At 38.0% G+C, this 26,410-nt stretch overlaps 1 long non-coding RNA gene across 2 annotated transcripts; it reads right to left on the bottom strand.

The window, feature by feature from the left end:
• On the bottom strand, positions 1–25,147 carry LOC103675090. 2 transcript variants are annotated; one of them, XR_571779.2, is made up of 3 exons: positions 25,105–25,147; positions 5,430–5,604; positions 1–774 (listed from the first exon to the last, which is right to left on the bottom strand). It is a non-coding gene; the product is annotated as an uncharacterized LOC103675090 (long non-coding RNA). The 2 variants fall into 2 exon arrangements; XR_005834681.1 differs by lacking the exon at positions 1–774 and adding an exon at positions 2,670–2,712.
• Between the last annotated feature and the right edge of the window lie 1,263 nt (positions 25,148–26,410).

Below are 26,410 nucleotides of genomic sequence, written 5' to 3'. Positions count from 1 at the left end.
TATAACAAACCGTTGAGGACTCCCAGTGTGGGTACGCATGTGGGGAAGCCTACAGTCCTGGTACTGCTTTGGGGATGTCAATAACTACAACCTCTTTTTGATTGAGTTGTCAATGTCCACTAAAAGTCTGTGTACTCCCAGGCTGTATGTATTTGGGGCTTGCTCCTTCAAGTATTCATCCTCAGCATGACACCTGTCCCTCTATTAGAGAATGCATATTCCTTACCATATAGGTTGCCCGAGGACTCTACCTTCAAAAAATGTCTTAAACATATTCCCTTGGGGTTTTTTAGCTTTATTAAGGTATAAATGATACATAAAAAATTATACACATTCAATGTGTACATTTTCATGAGCTTGGACCTATGCATATACCCACAGCACAATCACCACAACCAAGGTCCTAAAAATATCTAGCACTTCCAAAAATTTCCTTATGTTCCTTTCACACTCCCTTGTTTTTACTGAACAGGAAATTGAGGTTGAAACAGCTTCGCTGACTTGCAGAAATACAGACAGGACTAGCATCTTGCAATCAGAAATAAAAATACAGGTTTCAGAAGTGAAACAGATTAACAGGAAACCAAGATTTTCTTGATTGTGTGATGTGCAGCTGGGCATCACGTAGTCTGCATTTGGGCATATAAGGTGGCAATCTCTGCTTTTAGTCTCAGTAGCAGTGTGACCTCCAACCAGGTTACTTAACCTCTGTACAGTGTCATTTTACTACATCCAAAATGGTGTGGAAATCATATCCTCTGCCTCCTCAGAGTGCTGTGGGGAATACATGAGACAAAATGGTAGCTTGCATTCAAGAACACTGAGTCCTCCATGGTTTCCTGAGGTCAGGAGTCCTGCTTTTTGTGAGAGTTTTAAGTTTCAACCACTCTGTGACCATGCACAAATGATCATTCAATTATAAAACACTACGAGAACTTTCTGAGTTCATCCAATACAGAGTATGATATTTAATAGCTGCTGTGAAGACTGGAAAGTACCTGGAAATCACTGTTCCTTCCTTCCCAACTAAGGTCTCAAAAGTGCTTTCCTTTTAAAAAAAAAAGATTGTATTTATTTGACAGAGAGAGAGAGAGAGAAAACGAGCACGGGTAGCGGCAGGCAGAGGGAGAAGCAGACTCCCCACTGAGCAGGGAGCCCAATGCAGGACTTGATCCCAGGACCCCAGGATCATGACCTCAGCTGAAGACAGGTGCTTAACCGACTGAGCCACCCAGGTGCCCCAAAAGGGCTTTCCTAAATGGAATTCCATTTACCTCTATTCCTATCTGGAAGGTTTTATCCAAAAAAACAGCCAGCACAGGGGAAACGATTTACCTAGAGCTCCCACTGTTCTACTACAGGGTCCCTTTGCAGAGCCTCTTCTTTCAGGGTTATGCTGTACATACTATCCTTGAGAAACTAACACAGAAGATAAAAAGTGGGATGGGAGGGGCACCTGGGTGGCTCAGTTGGTTAAGCACCCAACTCTTGATTTCCGTTCAGGTCATGATCTCAGGGTTGTGAGATCGAGCCCTACATTGGGCTCCGCACTGGGTGTGGAGTCTGCTTAAGATTCTCTTTCTCTCCCTCTGTCCTTCCCCCAGCTTCCCTCTCTAAAAAAAAAAAAAAAAAGTGGGATGGGAAAGTATATGAAATGAAGTGAAATGGGGTGATAGCTTTGATTTTGCTCTTCTGCTCCTCAACAATGATCTCATATCAGCTATAAAGGCTTTCCATTTTATAAGTAAGAAAAGGCAAACTCGGAAACATTACGTAATTTCTAAAAATCTTGCCATAAGTGTAAAGATCACAGAAATCCTAATCCTGAGGTGGTATTTTCCTCATATAACACAATGCATCCTTTTTACTTTGTAGCCATGCAAAGCTTAGAGATAAGCGTTTCTGGATTGTCTGCAGGTGCTCTCCTTGACAAGTTGTGCATGTATGGATGGGCACGAATACTTTCTCCAACTGGACATTTTTCAGTAAATATATACATTTAGATTTCAGATGAGGGATCTGGGACAAGGATTTTCACTTGAATTTCTGGCAAACAGTATTCACCCAATAAAAATTTATTGAAATCGTAAATCCATGAATCAGTACAGTAGTACCCTTAATGTATGGAGAGCTACTATAGCAAAATAGAAAATGGACAAAATGTATAAATAGTTCACAGATGAAATGCAAATGGTCAAAAATCACAAGAAAATATGTTCTAAATCACTAATAATTTAAAGAATGCAAATGAAATCATCTAAATATCCTTTTATTACCTACCATCTGAAATATATTAAATACAGGAAAAAAAAATTGTACCTCTTAATCCCCTTCATCTATTTTGCCCATCTCCCCATTCAGTTATAAAACTTCCAGTTATAAAATAACCTAAATGTGAGACAGGAACTCATTAAAAATTCTAGAGGAGAACACAGGCAGTAACCTCTTTGACACTGGCTGTAGCAACTTCTTGCAAGACACATCTCTAAAAGCAAGGGAAACAAAAGCAAAAATAAACTATTGGGACTTCATCAAGATAAAAAGCTTCTGGGGCACCTGGGTGGCACAGCGGTTGGGCGTCTGCCTTCGGCTCAGGGCGTGATCCCGGGGATCCGGGATCGAGCCCCACATCGGGCTCCTCCGCTGTGAGCCTGCTTCTTCCTCTCCCACTCCCTGTGCTTGTGTTCCCTCTCTCGCTGGCTGTCTCTATCTCTGTCGAATAAATAAATAAATAAAAAAATCTAAAAAAAAAAAAAAAAAAGATAAAAAGCTTCTGCATAGTGAAGGAAACAACTAACAAAACTAAAAGGCAGTCTACTGACTGGGAGAAGACATTTGCAAATGACATATCTGATAAGGGTTAGTATCCAAAATATATAAAGAATTTATAATACTCAACAACCAAAAAACAAATAATCCAGTTTAAAAAAATGGGCAGAAGACATGAACAGACATTTCTCCAAAGAAAACTTACAAATGGCCAAAAGACACATGAAAAGATGCTCAATATCACTCATCATCAGGGAAACACAAATCAAAACTACAATGACATATCACCTTATACCAGTCAGAATGGCTGAAATTAACAACACAGGAAATAACAGGTGTTGGCGAGGATGTGGAGAAAGGGGAGCCCTCCTACACTGTTGGTGACAGTACAAACTGGTGTAGCCACTCTGGAAAACAGTATGGCGTTTCCTTAAAAAGTTAAAAATAGAACTACCCTACAATCCAGCAATTGCACTAGTAGGTATTTACCCAAAGGACATAAAAATACAGATTGGAAGGGACACATGCACCCTGATGTTTATATCAGCATTATCAACACTAGCCTAACTTTGGAAAGAGCCCAGATGTTCGCTGACTGATGAATTGATAAAGAAGGTGAGGTGTATATATATACAATGGAATATTAATCAGCCATCAAAAAGAACAAAATCTTGCCATTTACAATAATGTGGACGGAGCTAAAGGCTATTTTGCTAAGTGAAATAAGTCAGTCAGAGAAAGACAAATACCATATGATTTCACTCATATGTGGAATTTAAGAAACAAAACAAATGAACATGGGGGAAAGAGAGGCAAACCAAGAAACAGACTTTTAACACAGAGGACAAACATGGTTGCTGGATGGGGGGATGAGTTAAATAGGTGATGGGGATTAAGGAGTGCATTTGCAATAAGCACTGGGTGTTGTATGTAAGTGATGAATCACTAAATTCTATACCTGAAACTAATATTATAGTGCATTGGAACTTAAATAAAAATTTGGAGAAAAAAACATAAAAACATTAAATAAAAGTCACAGAGATGAAAAGTACAGTATAGGGAATATAATCAATAATATTGCAATAATATTGTATGGTGACAGATGGTGACCACATTTAATGTAGTGAGCACTGCGTAATGTATAGAATTGTGGAATCAATGTGTTGTATACCTGAAACTAATATAACATTGTGTGTCAATTATACTTCAATAATAAATAAAAAATAAAAGTAAAAATATATAGAGAAAAAAATGAACAAAAATTTAAAATTCACAAGTAAAATTTTGAAAACTGGCTGTGTGTGTGCGTGTGTATGCCTCTGACTCTTGGTTTCAGCTCAGGTTGTGATCTCAGGGTAGTGAGATGGAGTTCTGCCTCGGGCTCCGTGCAGGTCTGTTTGAGATTCTCTCTCCCTCTCCCTCTGCCCCTTCACCCTGAATGTGCTCTCTCTCTTAAATAAGTCTTCTAAAAAAAATAAGAAATGAGAACACTCAGACACTTTTTGAAGGAGTTTAAACTACTGAAATCAAATCCCAGGGAAGATCATTAAGCATGTAATGCAGAGAAATTTTTTCATATGGCAAAAGTAAGCAGGTAAGAGATTATTTGCTACAGCATTACATGAAATAGAAAAGAAAAAAAACTATAAGCAATCCAACTGTCCACCAATACAGAAAACCTATGCGAGTAAAGTTAACAAACCATTTATACTTCCCTATGGGCTAGGCAAAATGGAAAACTATTTTAATTCCAGAGTGAGCTGCTGATCAAGAGATAACAAAGTTATCTCCCTGACTAATGAGACTCCCCAAAATCAGTACCCTGATCTGAATAGTGGTCATAATGATAAGTAACTCGAATAGCTGTTAGGATTAAAGGAAATGAACTATAACGTGTATTTGCTTAATGCAGTTCCACACATATCACTTTCCTTCCCTCTAGATCGCCTGTCCCATCTATGCTTCTGCCCCAGCCTGATTCAGCACTTCACGGATTAGCCAATGTATGTAGCCTGACACCCAGATCTGTGGGCACAAGGGATGGGATTTCAACTCCTCCGTCATCTTCATTACCCAAAGGGGATGCTAATTGGGTTCCCCAGGGGTCACAATAGCAGGAAATTGTGACCAACCATTTCTCCAGCCCTAAAAGCCCATCTCCTAAGAGGGAGGCTGCTGTGTGTCCTTTAGGGAGGGTGAGGGATGGAACTTCATTCCCACCCTGCCACTGATCTGGGGTGATGACTTAGGCTCTGTCAGCCCGAGCTTGGTCATCTGTGAAATAAACTCATGATACCTGATTCCTTTGTCACAGAGCAGTCCCAAGGGGTGAGAAAATCTGCCCAGAGAATACAACATGTAGTGGGATTTCTCAACCCTTTAAATGTTGTGATTTGGCAACAGGAGTTGGCTGAGCCTCAGGGCTAAGGCAGGCTTCATGAAAAGTTGTTTCTCATGTTTCCCCTAATGAGGTTACAGACATGCAGAGGAGAGGAGCAAGTATGTCTCTGACATGGCTTGAGTTCAAAGGTTTGGGGACAGAAGGTGCTCTACTTTCCTGGATGTTTCTGAAGCTCATACCAGCTGCTCACCATCATGCTTGCGAGCAGACCCTACTGCAGCAGTTCCCCATGCTGGGAAGACAGGCTTGTCTGACTCACCTGGTGAGCTCAGTGGGCGATGGCACCAGCACAGCACGCTGCAGTGTTTGCCTAACTGCTGCTCCTGGACCACTCCATATCCTGATACATTGTGCAAAAATTCTGGACCCATCTTGAAGTCACCAGTGCATTATGCAGCCACACTACACCAAGATATCAGCCATTTACTGTTTTCCTAGGAGACAAAAATCCAAGAATTATTAGCATTTCTTTGACACACAGTTATCCTTTCCTCCATTCACTAATAACTAATAAATATATATTGAGCTTATGAGTATATGGGCAAACTCAAGGGTTAAATCTGAGATGAGATAGCTCCTTCACATTAACTTGCTCAAATTTCAGGGAATTGAAGATTTTTAAAAATCCCTCTTTGGACTCCTCATCAAATTTCCAGAAAGAGTTTCCTACATTTCTTGTTAACATCCTTTATTTCCCACTAACGCCTCCTTCCACGGCACTATGGCTCTGTCCCCATGATTGCAATGAACATGGTCTCACCGAGGTCGCAAGCCACTTTTGTCACTAGATCCACTAATTTTGTATAAAAATATAAATACATGCATATCACTTTTAATGACCACCTAAAACTCATGCTTGTGCAAACTGCTTCTGTCACTTCATAACAAATCTGACAGTTTCCAGGCTCTAGATAATGAGGTACTGTACGAATCCAAGCTGTACTACTCCCTAACTGTGCAGTCCTGGGCCGAATCCTTACTCTCTCTGTACCTCAGCTTTTCAACTGTAAAATGGGGATTAACACCGTATCTAACTCACAATAGTTCTGTGAGCACAAGTGACTCAATACATATAAAGTACTTGCTACATAATACCTTTCAGTCATTTTAATGTCTTTTGTCTCTATCTTTATTGGCCATTAGTATCTCTACTATCCCTATGATATACACTAATGTTTATTCACAATCAATGACCTTGGGGGTACATTGTTAGAAGATAAGCAGGTCACAAAACTAAATGCAGGATGCGACCTTATCTTTTGCACATAAATACATGCATATGTGCATAAATGTGTAAGTACCAGCATAAGAAAATTTCAGAAAGGATACAATACAGATTAAAACCTTAGCAGGGCTTTTCTTCTGGTGGTTATGTTTGAGGGTAAAATTATTCCCTTTTTATGCTAATTAATTTTTAGTATTTTTTATGTTATTTTTTACTATACTAAACACCTTGCAATAAATACTCTTGCAACAATGAAACAGCAGTAAAATTTAAGCATTCCCAGGCCACCTACAGGAAAGCCATCAGCTTTACAACAGGGACATCCCCAAGGCACAGGGCAGGAAAGAAGATACTGGGGGAGCCCCTTCCACAGTAAAACAGGACACAGTTCCCCAAATTCCAAACTACGATAATTATTATCAATACTTTAGATCTCTGCTTAGTTAACTGGGGAAAAACACGGTGCCCTAATTTGTTTCATTTTTCTTTACCCTGATTAAAGGGTTGATCAGCTTATCATCAGAGGCAGTATCATACACTGGTTAGATGAAGTGACTCAGGAGCCACAAGCCTGTGTTCTAATATAAGCCTAATGACTTACTAGCCCTGTCCCTGCTGTGCCTCAGTTCCCTGATTTCAAAGTCCAGCAAAAATAGCTCCTCTTCACAGGCTGTGGTGAGGATGAAATAAGTGAAAGCTTAGCACTGACACCAGGGTGGGGCACTGAGGGAGTCAGAAATATTAACCTTTCTTATCATTATTATCATACCAGAATGTATTAGAGATTCTACTGCCATTTTTATTACTATATGGATGTACACTGATTGACATGGATTGATCTTCATAATATATTTGTTGTAAAAAAGCAGTTTATAAAACTGTTAAGTAGGATATTATTTCATTTCTGTTCTTAAATATACAGTGACATATAAAATTTCTGAAAAAAAACATATATTCAAATGATAACAGTGGTTATTCATGAGTAGGAGACATTTAAGGTTTCTCAGCAATCTTTATCTCCTGCATTTTGCATTTTAATCTACAACAAAAATGTCTTGAAGGGCGCCTGGGTGACTCAGTCGGTTAAGCATCCAACTCTTGATTTCGGCTCAGGTCATGATCTCAGGGTCGTGAAATCAAGCCCCAGGTTGGGCTCCACGCTCAGCAAGGAGTCTGCTTCTTTCTCTCTCTCTCTTTCTCTCCCTCCCTCCCTCTCCCTCTGCCCTGCCCCCCACTCACACTCTCCGTCTCTGTCTTTCTTTCTAAAATAAATAAATAAATCTTTTTTTTAAGTCTTGATTTTGGAAGTAAAAGAAATATATATCCTTAGCTCTTCCCATAAGAAAGTGGTTCAGGATCAGAATGGGTAATATCAGGGTGCCTGGGTGGCTCAGATGGTTAAGTGTCTGCCTTTGGCTCAGGTCATGATCCCAGGGTCCTGGGATTGAGCCCTGCATCGGGCTCCCTGCTCAGCGGGGAGCCTGCCTCTCCCTCTCCCTCTCCCTCTCCCTCTACTGTTCCCCCTGCTGTGCTCTCCCGCTCTCTCTGTCAAATAAATAAAAATCTTTAATAAAAAAAAAAGAATGGGTAATATCACTAAGCCAAGGGAATTAGGTAATAGGATGGTCTTAGAACTAATTTAGTAATCTACCACATGACAGTTCCAATTGGCTGTCTTTGGGAAAATTACAGATGCCTAGGGGAAGAGCAAACACGTTGCTCATATAAACCTTACATTTTACAGACAGACAATGTTCCTACTTCCCAGGATTTAGCAAAGGTCATGAGACAAAACTATTTTCAAAACATGCTTCTCTTATCTCCCAAATAAAGCCCCCTGAATGGAAAGCAGGCTCATGGGTTTAACCTCCCAGTTAGCCAAGCGTTAAAATAGTAAAAGGAAAGGAAAATATGCAGGTGGCCAGCACCTGTAATAGAAATCAGCTCAAGTTTGAAATGGGATGCATCCCTAAACCAACCTAGGGACTTGGTCATTAGCCTGTACACAGGACAACAAACACCCTACTATCACTGTCTTCTTTCAGCAGAGTGGCCCAGATTAGATTCCGGATCTACAGGCCTAGATAAGTAACTGTGAATGAAAGAGAAAATTAGGCCTGGATAAACAGGAAGATGCTTTGCCTTCAGGATGCTTTCAAGTATTGTTTCACAGTAGGTGGCACCTAACAAACTCTAAGACTTTGAACATAACACACGAAAATGTAACTGAAAATAGTATGTCCAAAATCTGTTTGTGCTCCTTATAACATACAAACTGAGAAAACTGGTGTGTCTATTTTAGAAGCTTGGAAAGAAAATACATATAGCAAGGAGGCTTATATGGCAGGTCACACTGTTGAAATGTGAATGTGGGTTTGTTTTTCTCATATTTCTTCCTTTTTACTTTCCATGAAATAGCCAAGCATCTATGGATAAACATATGCAACAAAATAATACCATATTTTTGTAAAGAATATGTACATATATAATAAAACTATAGAGAAATGTATTAAGAATGAAAAATCCAATGTTTTGTTAGTAGTTACCCCTAGGTAAGAAGGAGATTAATGCAATCAGAAAAGAATTCGAATGAGATATATAATGTTTTATTTCTTAATATGAGTATACTAAACTCCATTATATAATTTCTATAACTTTTTATATGTGTGAAATACCATAACAATCACTGTTCGATGAGTTTATGTATGCTGTAAGCAATGATCCATACTAATGTGAAAATTTTGGAAAGCACGGTTAATTCCAGTGATACATACATAATTACTCAGCAAACCAAATACCCATTAATATAAAAAATATTGTCAGAGGAGCCTGGGTGACTCAGTGGGTTAAGTGTCTGACTCTTGATTTTGGCTCAGGTCATGAACTCAGGGTTGTGAGATCGAGCCCCACATCAGGCTCCATCCTGGACATGGAGCCTGCTTAAGATTCCCTCTCTGCCCTTCCCCCACCCTCTCTCTCTCCTCCATCTCTAAAAAAAGATACTGTCACATTTGTTCATTTCCTCCCATTATATTCTCTATGCATTCATATATAATGTATATACATCACATGTGGGGTTCATATATCTGAAGATTCATAATTTGCTTTATGAAGGTGATGAAACCAGCAATTAAACATGCCCAATCTTACATCACACTCCACAAAGCCCAGGTCCCTATCCATTAGGGTATATAATCTTTTTCTGTGTCAGGGCTGAGGTCAGCAAAGAGGAAGTGACTACCCATGGTCCTGTAGGCAAGAATTTATCTGATATTTTGGATGCAGGGCTCCTGTTCCCAGTCTGTTGCATAGCAGACCCATCTTCATACTCTGTTATTCTGTACTGTTTCCTTTCTGGAGATCAATGGGGCCGGCTATTCCAACGTCAAAATAGACAATAAAAAAGAAGATCAGAAAGTAAAGATCAAATAAAAACTAGATGCGAAGATGAAGTAAAAAGTAAAGAGTAGATGATCTGCTTCCTCTTTCACATCATCCCCAGGTACTTATCCTACAAGAAGTGGTACCAAATCCTACACATAACATAAAGAAAATAAAAAATATTTCATTACTTCAAAAACCATGAAAATTTCAACTTGAATGAGAAATGACAGTCAACATATAAAAACAACAAGATGCCACAGATGTTGGAATTATCCGATAAGGATTTTAAGTAGTCATTCTCAAAATGCTTCAAAGAGTAATTACAATTACACTTGAAATAAATTAGGGAACAGAAATTCTCAGGAAAGGAACAGAAGATATATAGAAGAACAATATCAATATTTAGACCTGAAACACCCAATAACAGAAAAATTTAAAACTCAGTAGATGGACTCAACAACTGAATGGAGAGGAAAAAGAAAAGAATCAATGAACTTGAAAACAGAACAATAGAAAGTACCCAATTTGAGCAATGGAGAGAAAATAGACTACAAAAAAAAAAAAAAAGAAACAACAACAATGACAACTCAGGGACCTGTGGGACTATACCAAAAATCTGAAATTAGTGACACGGTTACCTTAGAAAGAAAGGAGAAAAGGTGCATGGATAAAAAGTATTTGAAGAAATAAAGGCTAATAACCATGTAAAATATTACAATTCATATTAAGGGGATTTGATACTATCTAGTAAAATTACTAAAATACTTACTCTTGGAACCAGAAATTTCTCTTCTAAGAATCTATCCCAAAGATACAATGCAAAAAGACAAAAAAGCTTAAGTACAAGGCCATTACTAGCAAAACAATCATAATAGGAGAAGATAAGAAGCAAGACAAATGTCTACCAATAGGGGACTGGTTGAATAACCTATAGTACATCTACATCCTAGAGTACTATGCAAGTATAAAAAACATGAGGGAAAGATGTGGTATATAAATATGTATATATATACACATGTATATATATGTATATATAATGGAATATTATTCAGCCATAGAAAAGAATGAAATCTTGGGGTTCTGGGGTGGCACAGTCGGTTAAGCATCCGACTCTTGGTTTCAGCTCAGGTCACAATCCCATGGTCATGAGTTTGAGCTTCTCGTCAGGCTCATGCTCAGCGCAGAGTCTGGTCCAGATTCTCTCTCCATCTCCCTCTGCCTCTCCCATTTGTGCTCTCTCTCTAAAATAAATAAACCTTTTTAAAAAAAGAATGAAATCTTGCTATTTGCAATAATGTGGATAGTGCTAGAGAGTATTATACTAAGCAAAATAGTCAGGGGAAGACAAATACCATATGATTTCACTCATACATGGAGTTGAAGAAACAAAACAAACAAGGAAAGGAAAAGAGAGAGAGAAAGAAAAACCAAGAAACAGACTCGACTATAAAGAACAAATTGATGGTTACCAGAGGGGATGTGGGGTGGGTGGATGAAATAGGTGATGGGGATTAAGAAGGGCACTTGTCATGATGAGTACTGGGTGATATATGGAATGGTTGAATCACTATACTGTACTACTGAAACTAATATAACGCTATATGTTAACTAACTGGAATTAAAATTAAAACTACATAAAAAATTTAAATAAAAAATAAAAAGCATGAGGGATTCCTCCTGGCGAAAGGTAACAGAAACAAAGCCCCAGACCTTGTTTCCCCACAGAGACAATAATGTAATAATATACAGTCCAAAAGGCCTTTATGAGAACCCCAGAAACCAGTTAAAAAGTTGTCATACCATAGGAAGCACAAAACCAAGAAGAGCTACATCAATCCAGTTAAGAAAGGCCACTGCATTTCACCCACATTAGACCCTCATCCAAGCCAGCACAGCCCAGAGCAACTGGGGGAAAGCACCCAATTTGCAGTTTCTCCTTCAAGAGCAAAAGAGAAGAGTGATATGTACATCCAAGGTTCTGGCTTTTGGGGGCTTCCCAAGGGATTGATTTCTGTATCATCTGACCCAAAATGCTGACAGGGGCCAATGAGAGCAAATGAGAGCTCTACAGCTTATTGAAGAACCAGAGAACCTACAGTACCACAGACCAGAAAGAACAAGAGATTCCGAGCTCAGTGAAAAAAAGCCAACAAATCATTCCGATTGGGAAATTATACGAACAAGCCCGGAGAATATGCATCCCCCAAAAAGATTTGAGAGATTCCCCACAATCTCTAGCCAGGCTGACTGGTAAAGATCTTCCTCTGTAAAAAAAACCAGTCCATAAAGACCGGGAAAGGACGCTGCTTTTTCAAAAGTATAAATCTCAACAAAAAGTAATAAGGCATACAGAGAAACAGAGAAATATGACCCAATCATATTTACAAAATAAATCTTGGAAACCAATCATAAATATATAAATATCTATGAATTATTTGACAAAAAATCCAAATACTCATCCTAAGGAAGTTCAATGAGTTACAAGAGAACATAGACAACTAAATAAAATTAGAAAAAGAAACATGATCAAAATGAGAATATCAACAGAGAAACTATGCAAAAGAACCAAACCGAAATTCTGCAGCTGAAAAACACATTAATTGAATTGAATTGATTACGGTATTGCATAAATCTCCTTTAATTCTAGTATAGTATTTAAAAGATAAAAGCATAAAAATAATTATAACTATAACACTACATTAATGGATACAAAATATAAAAAGATGTAATTTGTGACATCAATAACAATGCGGGGGGATGTAAAGGAGTAGAGTTGTTATATGCAATTAAAGTTAAGTTTTTATCAGTTTAAAATAGACTGTTATAACTATAAAGTGTTTTATATAATCACCATAGTAAACACAAAGAAAAATACCTATAGAACATATACAAAAGGACAACAGAAAGCATATCACAATAAGAAAATAAACAAAACACAAAGAAAGCCTGGAAGACAGAAAAAGAGGAACAGGGGTGCCTGGGTGGCACAGCGGTTAAGCGTCTGCCTTTGGCTCAGGGCATGATCCTGGCGTTATGGGATCGAGCCCCACATCAGGCTGTTCCGCTATGAGCCTGCTTCTTCCTCTCCCACTCCCCCTGCTTGTGTTCCCCCTCTTGCTGGCTGTCTCTATCTCTATCAGATAAATAAATAAAATCTTTAAAAAAAAAAAGAAAAGAAAAAGAGGAACAGAATAAATGTAAGACACAAACAGAAAACAATTAACAAAATGGCAATAGTAAGTCCTTCCCTATCAGTGATTATTTTTTTAAGATTTTATTTTTAAGTAATCTCTACACCCAATGTGGGGCTCAAACTTACAACCCTGAGCTCAAAATTCACACTCTCTACTAATGGAGCCAGCCAGGTGCCCCAGTGATTACTTTAAATGTAAATGGACTAAACCCCAAAAGATATAGAGCACCTGAACAGATTAAAAAAATAACACCCAACTGTATGCTGTCTTTAGATATAAGGATACACATAGGCAGAAAGTAAAAGGATGGAAAAAGATATTCTGTGCTAATTGTAACAAAAAGGGAGTAGGGATGACCACAGTTATGTAAGAAAAAATAGACCTTAAATCAAAAGTCACAAGAAATAAAGGATATTATATAAAGATAAAAGGGTCAATTCAACAGGATGTTATAACAATTATAAATATTTGTACCAAACATCAGAACACTCAAATATATGAAGCAAATGTTGACAAAATTAGAGGAAGAAATACACAGAAGCACAATAATAATAAGAGATTTCAATAGACCACTTTCAATAACGAATAGGAAAACCACAAAGATCAATACGGAAAGAGGATTTGAACACTATAGATTAACTGCACCTAACAGACATATAAAGAATACTCTAATCAACAACAGCAGAATACATATTCTTCTCAAGCACATATGAAATATTTTTCAAGACAGATTATGTGCTAGGGCACAAAACAATTTTTTAACAAGTTTAAGAAGATTGAAATCATACCAAATATCTTTTCTGATCACAATGGAATGAAACTACAAATCAATAGCAAAAGGAAAACTGGAAAATTCCCATTATGTGGAAATTAAACAATACACTCCCGAACAGCCAATATGCCAAAGAAGAAATCACAAAGGGAAGGAAATTAGGAGATATCTTGAGACAAATGACAATGAAAACAAAATACACCAAAATTTATGGGATGCAACAAAAGCAATACTAAGAGGGAGGTTTATGGGAATAAAGGTCTACTTCAAAAAAGAAGAAAGATCTCTAATCAACCACCTACTTTTACACTTCCAGGAAATAGAAAAAAAGGAACAAACTAAACCCAAAGTTAGCAGAAGGAAAGAAATAAAGATTAGAGCAGAGATCACTGAAACAGAAAATAGAAAAACAGTAAATCAGTAAACAGTAAAAAGACAATGAAACTAAGAGTTGGTGTTTTGAAAAAATTAGCAAAGTTGACAAACCCTTAGCTAAATCAACTAAGAAAAAAATAGAGAAGACTCAAATAAAAATCAGATATGAGAGACATTACAATCTATGCCACAGAAATAAAAACGATCACAAGAGACTTTTTTGAGAGAAAGTACGAGTAGGGGTGGAGGGGCAAAGGGAGAGAGAGAATCTTGCTGCAGAGCTTGATCTCACGACCCTGAGATCATGACTTGAGCTGAAATCAAGAGTCGGACACTTAACTGACTGAGCCACACAGGCACCCTGATCACAGAGACTTCTATGAACAATTATACAACAACAAATTGGATAACCTAGAAGAAACGGGTAAATTCCTAGAAATATACAAACTACCAAGACTGAATCATGAAGAAATAAAAAATTTAAACAGATCTATAAATAGTAAAGAGATTAAATCAGTAATCAAAAAACTCCCAACAGGGGCACCTGGGTGGCTTTGTTAAGTGTCTGCCTTTGGCTCAGGTCATGATCTCAGGGTTCTGAGACTGAGTCCCACATCCGGCTCTCTGCTTCTCCATTTCCCTCTGCTTCCCACTCCTTCTGCTTGTGCGCTCTCTCTCTTGCTCTCTGTCAATTAAATAAATAAAATCTAAAAAAAAAATTTCCCAACAACAACAAAAAGCTAGGACCAGATGGCTTTGCAGGATAATTCTACCAAATATTTAAAGAAAAATTAATACCAATCCTCCTCAAACTTTTCCAAAAAGTTGAAGAGGAGAGAATATTTCCGAAGTCATTGTATGAGTCCAGCATAACCCTGATACCAAAACAAGATACAGACACAAGAAAACTACAGAACAATATCTCTGATGAATATTGATGTAAAAATCCTCAACAAAATACTAACAAATGAAATTCAATAGCACATTAGAAAGAATATACACCATAGAGGAAATTATATATATATATATAAAACCAACTGGGATTTATTCCCAGAACACAAAGATGTTTCAACATATGATAATCAGTGTAATACACCACACATTAACAGAATAAAGGGGAAAAAAACCTCATGTGATCATCTCAATTGATGCACAAATAACATGAGAAAATCCAACCCTTTCGTGATAAACTCTCAACAAACTAGTAATAGAAAGAAATCACCTCAACATAAGAAAGGCTATAAATAAAAACCATACAGCTAACATTGAACTCAGCATTGAAAAACTGAAAGCTTTTCCTTCAATTATCAGGAAAAGGCATGGATGCCACCTATTACCACTTCTATTCAACACAGTATTAGAAGTAGTAGCCAGAGTAATTAGGCAAAAAGAAGAAGAAATAAAAGCCATCCAAATTGGAAAGAAAAATAAAATTATCTCTCCTCAGAGATGACATAATCTTACATGTAGAAAATCCTAAAGATTTCACCAAAAAAAAAAACCAACTGTGAGAATAAACAAATTCAGCAAGTTACAGGATATAAAATCAACACACGAAAGTCACTTGCATTTTTTATACATTTACAATAAACAATTAGAAGAAGAAATCAAGAAAACAACTTCATTTTAGATGGTATCAAAAAAGAATAAAATACTTAAGAATAAATTTAACCAAGGAGGTGGAAGACTTATACAATGAAAACTATAGGACATGGATGAAAGAAACTAAAGAGACAAATAAATGGAAAGACATCTCAGGTTCATGGAGAGGAAGACTTAAAATTGTTAAAATGTCCATACTTCCCAAAGTGACCTAAAGAATCAATGCAATCACTACCAAAATCTCAATGCCATCTTTTGCAGAAATAGAAAAAATAATCCTAAAATTCATTTGGAGTTTCAAAGGACCTGCTAATAGCCAAAACTTGGGAAAGCCTAGCTTGAGAAAGAAAAACAAAGCTGAAGGCCTCACACTTCCAGATTTTAAAACATATTACAAAGTTACAGTTCTCAAAATAGTATGGCGCTGGCCTAAATGCAGGCATATAGACCAAACAGACTAGAGAGCCCAGAAGTAAACCCTTGCATATATGGTTAAATGATCTTTGACAAGGATGTCAAGGTGACACAATGAGTAGAGGAGAGTCAATTCAACAAATGATGCTGGGAAAACAACATATACACATGCAAAAAAAATGATGCTGGACCCTTAGCTTACACCATATAGAAAAATTAACTCAAAATGTATTAAAGACCTAAACTTAAGGCCTGAAACTATAAAGCTCCTAGAAGAAAATATAGGGGAATATCTTCATGACAATGGATTTGGCAATGATCTCTTAGACATGACACTGAAAGTACAGGCAATAAGCAAAAATAGACAAATGAGACTACATCAAATTTTAAAACTTCTGGGATACCCAGTTGGCTCAATTGGTGGAACATGACTCTTGATCTCGAGGTTGTAGTTTCAAGCCCCACATTGGGTGTAGAGATTACTTAAAAATAAAATCTTAAAAAATTTTAAAAACTTCTGTGCAACAAAGGAAATAACAGACTGAAAAGGTAACCTACTGAATGAGAGAAAATATTTTCAAATCATATATCTGATAATGAGTTAATATCCAGAATATATAAAGAGTTCCTACAAGTCAACAACAACAAAACAAATAACTAGATTTTTAAAATGGCCAAAGGACTTGAGTAGACATTTCTTCAAAGAAGATATACAAATGGCCAAGAAGTCTATGAAAAGATGTTCAACATCACTGATGATCAAGGTAATGCAAATCAAAGCCACAATGAGATATCACTTCACACTCATTAGGATGACCACTATTTTAAAAAAGCAGCAAATAACAAGTATCAATGCAGATGTAAAGAAATTAGAACCCTTGTGCACTGTTGGTGTGAATGTAAAATGGTGTAGTCCCTATTGTAAGCAGTACGGAGGTTCCTCAAAAATTAAAACATAAAATTAATATATGATCCATCAATTCTACTTCTGGGTATATACACAAAAGAATTCAAAACGAGGTCTTGAAGAGGTATTTGTACTCTTGTTCACTGAAGCAGTATTCACAATAACCATGAGGTAGAAGTAAACTATATGTCCATCTATGATGAATGGATAAACAAAATGTGACATATCCATACAACAGAATATTACTCAGCCTTAAAAAAGAAGGAAATCCTGTCATATGCTACTACAACATTGATGAACCTTAAAGACATTATGCTAAGTGAAATAAGCCAGTCACGAAAAGATAAAAATACTACATGATACCACAGGTATGAAGTGTCTAAAGTAGTCAAGTTCATAGAAACAGAACGTAGAATGGTGGTTGCTAGGGTCTTGGGAGAAGGAGAAAGCATTGTTCAATAGGAAGAGTTTCAGTTTTGTAAGATGAGGAAGTTCTACAGATCTGTTGCACAACAACATGCATATTAACACTACTATACACTTAAAAATGGTTAAGGTGGTAAATATTATGTGTGTTTTAACTTAATTCAAAAAAAATTTTTTTAAATAAAGCAATGAAGACTCCCTCTCTGTAGAGCTATAGCATGATAGCCAAGATATATCATTAAGTGAAAAAAGTAAGGTGCATTTAGAGAGTTAAGATGGCAGAGGAATACAGGACCCTAAGTTCACCTGGTCCCTGGAATTTTGCTAGTTATCAAATCTTCTTGAAGACCTGTGAAATCAGAGATCTGAGAGAAGAAATGCTGCAATTCTACAAATAGAAAAGCGACCACTTTTTGCAAGGTAGGAGGTGTGGAGACGTGAATCCGGGGCAATATGTGGGAGGATACTGCAAGGAGTGGGAACCTTCTTAAGGAGGCTACCCCAAAGCAGTAGAGCGTAAAATCGGAACTTTTAGGTCTGCTACAGTGGAGGACGTCCCTGGCTTAAAGGTGCTCAGGTGGTGAGGCAGGGCAGAATACCAGGTGGGAAAGTGAGGTCTCAGGATCCCTGGGGTCACAAGAACGGGGCGGTGTGGGGGTTGCTGAGTGTGGCAGAGATCGAGGCATCAGAGTGGGGAAGCTGGCTGAAAACAGCAAGTCTAGGCACCAGCTTTCTGCTTCGTGTTGCCATAAACTGCGAACCAATGCATGGTCGTGGGACCGCTCTCAGAGCAGGGCCCTGGCAAAAGGCAGAAGCACAGTGAGATCCCTGTAGATCCCCCGGGAGGAATAGTGTGGGGCCATGCCACAGGAGTTGTAAAGTTTAGAGACTTGAAACTCAGTCATGTGCCTGAGATAAAAATGCTCGGTCACAGGCTGGGGAACACAGAGTTCGGACGGAAACCAGGGAGACAAGAGTGACTGACTGCTTTTCTGTGAGGGCTCACCGAAGAGTAGGGGGCACGAACTTTCAGCTTGAGGGCTAGAGACCAGGTCACCGCCATTTTCATTTCCCACATCAGCACTGAAAGCCTTCAGGCACCAAAACAGCACCACATACTGCAATCCGGACCACTTACACTGAGCCCAGCCCCCCGGCAAGGGGGATACAATTCCACCAGCGCAAGGACACTGAGAATCAGCACCCAGGCACCTCACCAGAAGGCCAGCAGGAACAACCAGCTAGCACCAAGTTTACCAACCACAGAAAACTGCAAAACTTCAGCTCTTGGGGAAAACAGCATATAGCATTCATGGTTTTTGTTGGGTTTGGCCATCAAACCCTGAGACAGCAATGAAAAGATTACTCCAGACACCTAAGTAGGAGAAAGGAGAGGGCAAGGGGACCAGACGCTCTAGTGGCGAAAGGTCCCAAGCCAGACTCTGCCTCCACTTTTATTGTGAACATTATCAATACACTAAGGGAATAAGAGAAACAAAAAGGAGTGCGGAGCTTTAATAATCAGGACGGTGATATAGGGAGTATCGTGTGATTAGAAGGAGCTGTGCTCGTGATGCGCATGCAGGCTGGGAGTCCGTGGCCACCAAAGGGAAATGTTTCTCCTAAGCATTTACTCCCTGGATGAGTGCATTGAGCTGCAACAAGGATCCGGCAGTTTTCAACCCAGAAATCTTAAAGGAGGCCCAGTTTTCTGAAGACTCCTTCTTTGTTTTTCAACTAGTCTCACCGAGGGAGGTATATGTTTAATAAATCTTATCTAGCCAGGCATTACAAATTCCCACAGGTTTTATTATTCTTTAGTCTTTCAGTTTTATTTTTTCACCTTTATACTCATTTTACCAATTCTATTTCTTATTCTTTTTTAATTTTTATTTTTACATATATACTATATATATATTCTTTTATTTTTGGTTTCCTTTCATTGTATTTTTATTTTATTTTTGTGTATATATAAGTTTTACTTTCTTTCCTATTTTGAGATCAAGTTTCTTTTAACAAACAGACCAAAATACACCCAAGAATTAGTTTATTGTTTTGTTCTGTTTTACTTCACATTTGATTTTTTTCCTATTTTGTTTTGTTTCTGTTTTCTTCTAGTTAGTTTTGTTTGTTTTCTTCTGGTCTTGTTGTTGTTGTTTTTGTCTTTTATCTTTCTTCTATTATTTTCTGGACATAATAATGAGATAGAGAAACTCAACCCAAAAGAAAGAAAAGGAGGAAGTACTCACTGCCAGGGATTTGATCAATATGGATATAAGTAAGATGTCAGAACTAGAATTCAAAAAAATTCAAAACAACAATTAAAAAGATACTAGCTGGGCTGGGAAAAAAGCATAGAAGACACTAGAAAATCCCTTACTATAGAAATAAAAGAACTAATATCTAATCAGGCTGAAATTTAAAATGTTATTACTGAGATATAGTAAAAAATGGAAGCTCTAACAGCAAGGATACATGAGGCAGAAGAGTGAGTCAGTGATCTAGAAGGCAAAATGATGGCAAATAAGGAAGCTGAGAATAAAGGAGAAAAACAACTACTGGATCATGAAGGGTGACTGCAAGAAATCAGCGATACCATAAAGTGAAATAATATCCAGATAATAGGGGTCCCAGAAGATGAAGAGAGAGAGAGAGGAGCAGAAGGTTTATTTGAACAAATTATAGCTGAGAACTTCCCTAATATGGGGAAGAATACCGGTATTCAAGTCCAGGAGACACAGAGAACCCCCTCAAAATCAATAAAAACAGGTCAAACAAAGACTAAAGGAATTCATGAGCACTAATCCATCCCTGGAAGAAATATTAAAGGGGATCCTTTGAACAAAGAGAGAGCCCAAAAGTTACAAAGACCAGAAAAGAACAGAGACAATCTACAGAAACAGCAATTTTATAGGTAATACAATGGCACTAAATTCATCTTTCAATAATCACTCTGAATGTAAGTGGACTAAATGCTCCAATCAGAAGACACAGGGTATCAGAATGGAAAAAAAAACAAGACCTATCTATATGCTGTCTACAAGAGACTCATTTTAGAGCCAAAGACACCTCCAGATTGCAAGTGAGGGGGTGGAGAGCCATATATCATGCCAATGGACATCAAAAGAAAGCTGAAACAGCAATCCTTATATCAGACAAACTAGATTTTACACCAAAGACTGTATTAAGAGATGAAGGACACTATATCATAATAAAAGGGTCTATCTAACAACAAGATCTAACAATTGTAAATATTTATGCCCCCAACTTGGGAGCAGCCAAATATATGAATCAATTAATAACAAACTTAAAGAAATTCATTGATAATAATACAGTAATAGTAGGGAACATTAACACCCCACTCACAGCAATAGACAGATCATCTAAGCAAAAGATCAACAAGGAAACAATGACTTTGAATGACACACTGGACCAGATGGACTTCACAGTTATATTCAGAGCATTTCATCCTAAAGCATCAGAATACACATTCTTTTTTTTTAAGATTTTATTTATTTATTTGACAGAGAGAGAGAGACAGCCAGTGAGAGAGGGAACAGAAGCAGGGGGAGTGGGAGAGGAAGAAGCAGGCTCCCAGTGGAGGAGCCCGATGTGGGGCTCGATCCCAGGACTCCGGGATCACACCCTGAACCAAAGGCAGACGCTTAATGACGGAGCCACCCAAGCACCCCCAGAATACACATTCTTTTTGAACGCAAACGGAACATTCTTCAGAACAGATCACATACTGGGTCATAAATCAGGTCTTCACCAGCCAAAAGACTGAGATTATACCAGGCACATTTTCAGACCACAGTGCTTTAAAACATGAACTCAATCACAAGAAAAAGTATGGAAGGAACACAAATACATGGAGGTTAACGAGCATCCTACTAAAGAATGAATGGGTCAACCAGGAAATTAAAGACTTTTAAAAATACATGGAAATATATGAAAGTGAAAACTCCACAGTTTAGAACCTTTGGGATGCAGCAAAGGCGGTCCTAAGAGGGAAATATATAGCATACAGGCCTTTCTCAAGAAAGAAAAAAGTCTCAAATACAAAACCTAAACTTATACCTAAAGGAGCTGGAGAAAGAATAGAAATTAAGCCTAAATCCAGCAGGAGAAGAGAAATAATAAAGATTAGAACAGAAATCAATGATACAGGGGTGCCTGGGTGGCTCAGTTGGTTGGCTGTCATGATCCCAGGGTTCTGGGATCAGCCCTGTGTTGGGCTCCCTGCTCAGCAGGGAATCTGCTTCTCCCTCTCCTTTTGCTCTTTCCCCCGTTCATGGTCTCTCACTCTCTCTCACTCTATCTGAAATAAATAAATAAAATCTTTTAAAAAAAGAAATCAATGATACAGAAATAAAAAAAAACAGTAGAACAGATTAACGAAACTAGGAGATGGTTGTTTGAAAGAATTAATAAGATTGATAAACCCTTAGCCAGATTTCTCAAAAAGAAAAGAGGAAGGGGGGCGCCTGGGTGGCTCAGTCGTTAAGCGTCAGCCTTCGGCTCAGGGCGTGATCCCAGTGTTCTGGGATCGAGCCCCACATCAGGCTCCTCCAATAGGAGCCTGCTTCTTCCTCTCCCACTCCCCCAGCTTGTGTTCCCTCTCTCTCTGGCTGTCTCTATCTCTGTCAAATAAATAAATAAAATCTTAAAAAAAAAAAGAAAAGAGGAAGGACCCAGATAAATAAAATCATAAATGAAAAAAGAGGAGGGATCACAACCAACACCAAAGAAACACAAGCAATTATAAGAGAATATTAAGAGCAATTATATGCCAACAAATTAAGCAACCTAGAAGAAAGGGATGCTTTCCTAGAAACATATAACCTACTAAAATTGAAACAGGAAGAAATAGAAAACCTGAATAGACCAGTAACCAGCAAAGAAATTGAACCAGTAATCAAAAATCTCCCAATAAACAAGAGTTCAGTACCAGATGGCCTCCCAGTGGAATTCTACCAAACATTTAAAGAAGAATTAATACCTATTTATTCTTCTGAAGCTGTTTCAAAAATAGAAATGGAAGGAAAACTTCCAAATGCTTTCCATGAGGCCAGTATTACCTTGATCCCAAAATCAGACAAAGACCCCACCAAAAAGGAGAATTACAGATCAATATCTTTGATGAACATGGATGCAAAAATTCTCACCAAGACACTAGCTAATACGATCTAACAGTACATTAAAAGGATTATTCACCATGACCAAGTGGGATTTATTCCTGGGCCGCAAGGGTAGTTCGACATCTGAAAATCAATCCATGTGATACACTACATAAATAAAAGAAAGGATGAGATCCTCTCAATAGATGCGGAAAAAGCATTTGACAAAGTACAGCATTCTTTCTTGATTAAAATTCTTCACAGTGTTGGAATAGAGGGCACATACCTCAATATCATAATGCCACATATGAAAAGACCCACAGTGAATATCATCCTCAATGGGGAAAAACTGAGAGCTTTTCTCCTAAGGTCTGGAACACAGCAGGGATATCCACTCTTACCACTGTTTCTCAACACAGTACTAGAAGTCATAGCCTCAGCAATCCAAAAACAAAAATAAAGGGGCGCCTGGGTAGCGCAGTCGTTAAAGCGTCTGGGCATCCAAATCAGCGAAGTAGAAGTCGAACTTTCACTCTTTGCAGATGACATGATGCTCTATGTAGAAAACCTGAAAGACTCCACCAAAAAATTGCTAAAAGTGATACAGGAATTCAGCAAAGTCGAAGGATATAAAATCGATGCACAGAAGTCAGTTGCATTTCTACACACTAACAATGAGGCAGAAGAAAGAGAAATTAAGGAATCTGTCCCATTTACAATTGCACAAAAAACCATAAGATACCTAGGAATAAACCTAACCCAAGAGGCAAAGGATCTGTACTCAGAAAACTACAGAACACTCAGGAAAGAAATTGAGGAAGATGCAAAGAAATGAAAAAACATTCCATGCTCATTGATCAGAAGGACAAATATTGTTAAAATATCTATGCTACCCAAAGCAATCTATACATTCAGTGCAATCCCTATCGACATACCATCAACATTTTTCACAGAGCTGGAACAAACAATCCTAAAATTTGTATGGAACCAGAAAAGACCCCAAATAGTCAAAGGAATGTTCAAAAAGAAAACTAGAGCTAGAGGCATCACAATTCCAGACTTTAAGCTGTACTACAAAACTGTAATCATCAAGACAGTATGTTACTGGCACAAAAACAGACACATAGATTAATGGAACAGAATAGAGAACCCAAAAATGGACCCTCAACTCTATGGTCAACTAATCTTCAACAAAGCAGAAAAAAATGCCCAATGGAGGGGTGCCTGGGTGCCTCAGTCAGTTAAAGCGTCTGCCTTTGGCTCAGGTCATAATCCCAGGGTCCTGGGATTGAGCCCTATGTTGGGTTCCCTGCTCAGGGAGAGTCTGCTTCTTCCTCTGCCCCTCCCCCTGCTCGTGATCTCTCTCTCTCTCTAGTAAATAAATAAAATCTTTAAAAAAAAAGAAAACCCAATGGAAAAAAGACAATCTCTTCAACAAATGGTGCTGGGAAAATTGGACAGCCACATGTAGAAGAATGAAACTGGACCACTTTCTCACACTATAAAAAAAAATATACTCAAAATGGATGAAAGACCTAAATGTGATACAGGAATCCATCAAAATCCTAGAGGAGAACGCAGGCAGCAACCTCTTTGACCTTGGCCACAACAACTTCTTGCTAGACATGTCTTCAACGCCAAGGGAAACAAAAGCAAAAATGAACTACTGGAACTTCATCAAGATAAAAAGCTTTTGCACAGCAAAGGAAACAGTCGACAAAACTAAAAGGCAACCTACAGAATGGGAGATGATATTTGCAAATGTCTTATCAGATAAAGGGCTAGTATCCAAAATGTATAAAGAATTTATCAAACTCAACACCCCAACATAAGAAATCCAATTAAGAAATGAGCAGACAGCATGAACAGACATTTCTCCAAAGAAGACATACAAATGGCCAACAGACACACTTGGCATCATGGAAATACAAATCAAAACCACAATGAGATACCACCTCTCACACCAGTCAGAATGGCTAAAATTAACAACAGCAGAAACAACAGATGTTGGTGAGGATATGGAGAAAGGGGACCCTCTTACACTGTTGGTGGGAATGCAGGCTGGTGCAGCCACTCTGGAAAACGATAGGGAGGTTCCTCACAAAGTTAAAAACAGAACTACCCTATGACCCAGCAACTGCACTAGTAGGTATTTAACCTAAGGATACCAACATAGTGATTCAAAGGTGTACATGCACCCCAATGTTTATAGCAGCAATGTCCACAATAGCTAAGAATGGATAGAGTCCAGATGTCTATGGACTGATGAATGGATAAAGAAGAAGTGGTATATATATACAATGGAATATTACTCAGCCACCAAAAAGAATGAAATTTTGCCATTTGCAACATCATGGATGCAACTAGAGAGTTGCTAAGTGAAATAAGTCAGTGAGAGAAAGACAAATATCATATAATGCCACTCTTATGTGGAATTTAAGAAACAAAACAGATGAACATAGGGGAAGGGGAGGAAAAATAAATTAAGATAAAAACAGAGAAGGAGGGGGGGCACCTGGGTGGCGCAGTCGTTAAAGCGTCTGCCTTCAGCTCAGGGCGTGATCCTGGCGTTCCGGGATCGAGTCCCACATCGGGCTCCTCTGCTGGGAGCCTGCTTCTTCCTCTCTCACTCGCCTGCTCTGTTCCCTCTCTCGCTGGCTGTCTCTCTGTCACATAAATAAAAATAAAATCTTTAAAAAAAAAAAACAGAGAAGGAGGCAAACCATAAGAGATTCTTAACTATAGTAACAAATTGAGATTGCTGGAGGGGAGGTAAGTGGGAGGATGGGGTAACTGGGTGATGGACATTAAGGAGGGCACTTGATGTAACGAGCACTGGGTGTTATATGCAACTGATAAATCACTAAATTCTACCTCTAAAACTAATAATACACTGTATGTTAATTAAATTGAATTTAAATTAAAATTAAAAAAAAAATAAAGGTCAGAAAAATGTGTAGAGTCACTGTTGTCCTATACAGTAGGCACCAGCCACACATGGCTATTCAAATTTAATTTAAATCAAATTAAATTGGAGTTCCTCATTCACACTCACCAGGTTTCAGGAGTTCAACAGGTATCTAATGGCTACTTTATTGGAAAATGTAGATACAGAATATTTTTTCATTTCCGCAGAAATTTTTATTGGACTTTACTTGTGTAGAACATGCCACATATTACCTATGAAGTGGGAGAAAAAAATACATGTTATATTTGCTTGTATTTTAAAAACTGAAAAGTTAGAAAGTGATAAAAATCTAAATGGAAATGGTTAGCAGCCCAGGATGGAAGCTAATGAGGTACATCCTCTTAAAAATATTGTATTTACTGACTTCATATAAAAATGACAAGAAACAATGACCAAATAACAATACATGATTCTAGCACCCAGACTGAATACTCTAAACACATTTCCCACTAAAAAGATCCAGACTCCTCTAGAGAAATGACTGATTCTAGCTCCACAGAAGAAATTGTACCACGTGTCTGGACCAAACTCTCCTATGAGAAAACATGTCAAAATGACTCAGAAGCCAATTTGAAGTGTCTCACATAGGCCAGATAGAACAATTTGATGCTAAGTAAAATAATGACTACAATGGACTAGTTAGTATACATCAAATATATAAACATCTATGAGTCATGATGACATTCTAAAAGGAAAGCAACTGAAATCTAAAAGGTTAAGCAGCTGACTCTTGATTTCAGCTCAGGTCATATCTCAGGGTCCTGGGATGGAGCCCTGCATCGGGTTCTGTACTCAGCGGGAAGTCTGCTTGAGATTCTCTCTCTCCCTCTCCTTTTGCCCCTCCCATCGCTCT

The sequence above is a fragment of the Ursus maritimus genome (assembly GCF_017311325.1).
Source record: "Ursus maritimus isolate PB19 chromosome X unlocalized genomic scaffold, ASM1731132v1 scaffold_X1, whole genome shotgun sequence".
In the NCBI taxonomy this organism is placed as follows: Eukaryota; Metazoa; Chordata; class Mammalia; order Carnivora; family Ursidae; genus Ursus; species Ursus maritimus.
The sequence above is the reverse complement of the archived record's forward strand: the minus strand, read 5'-3'. Positions and strand labels throughout refer to the sequence as shown.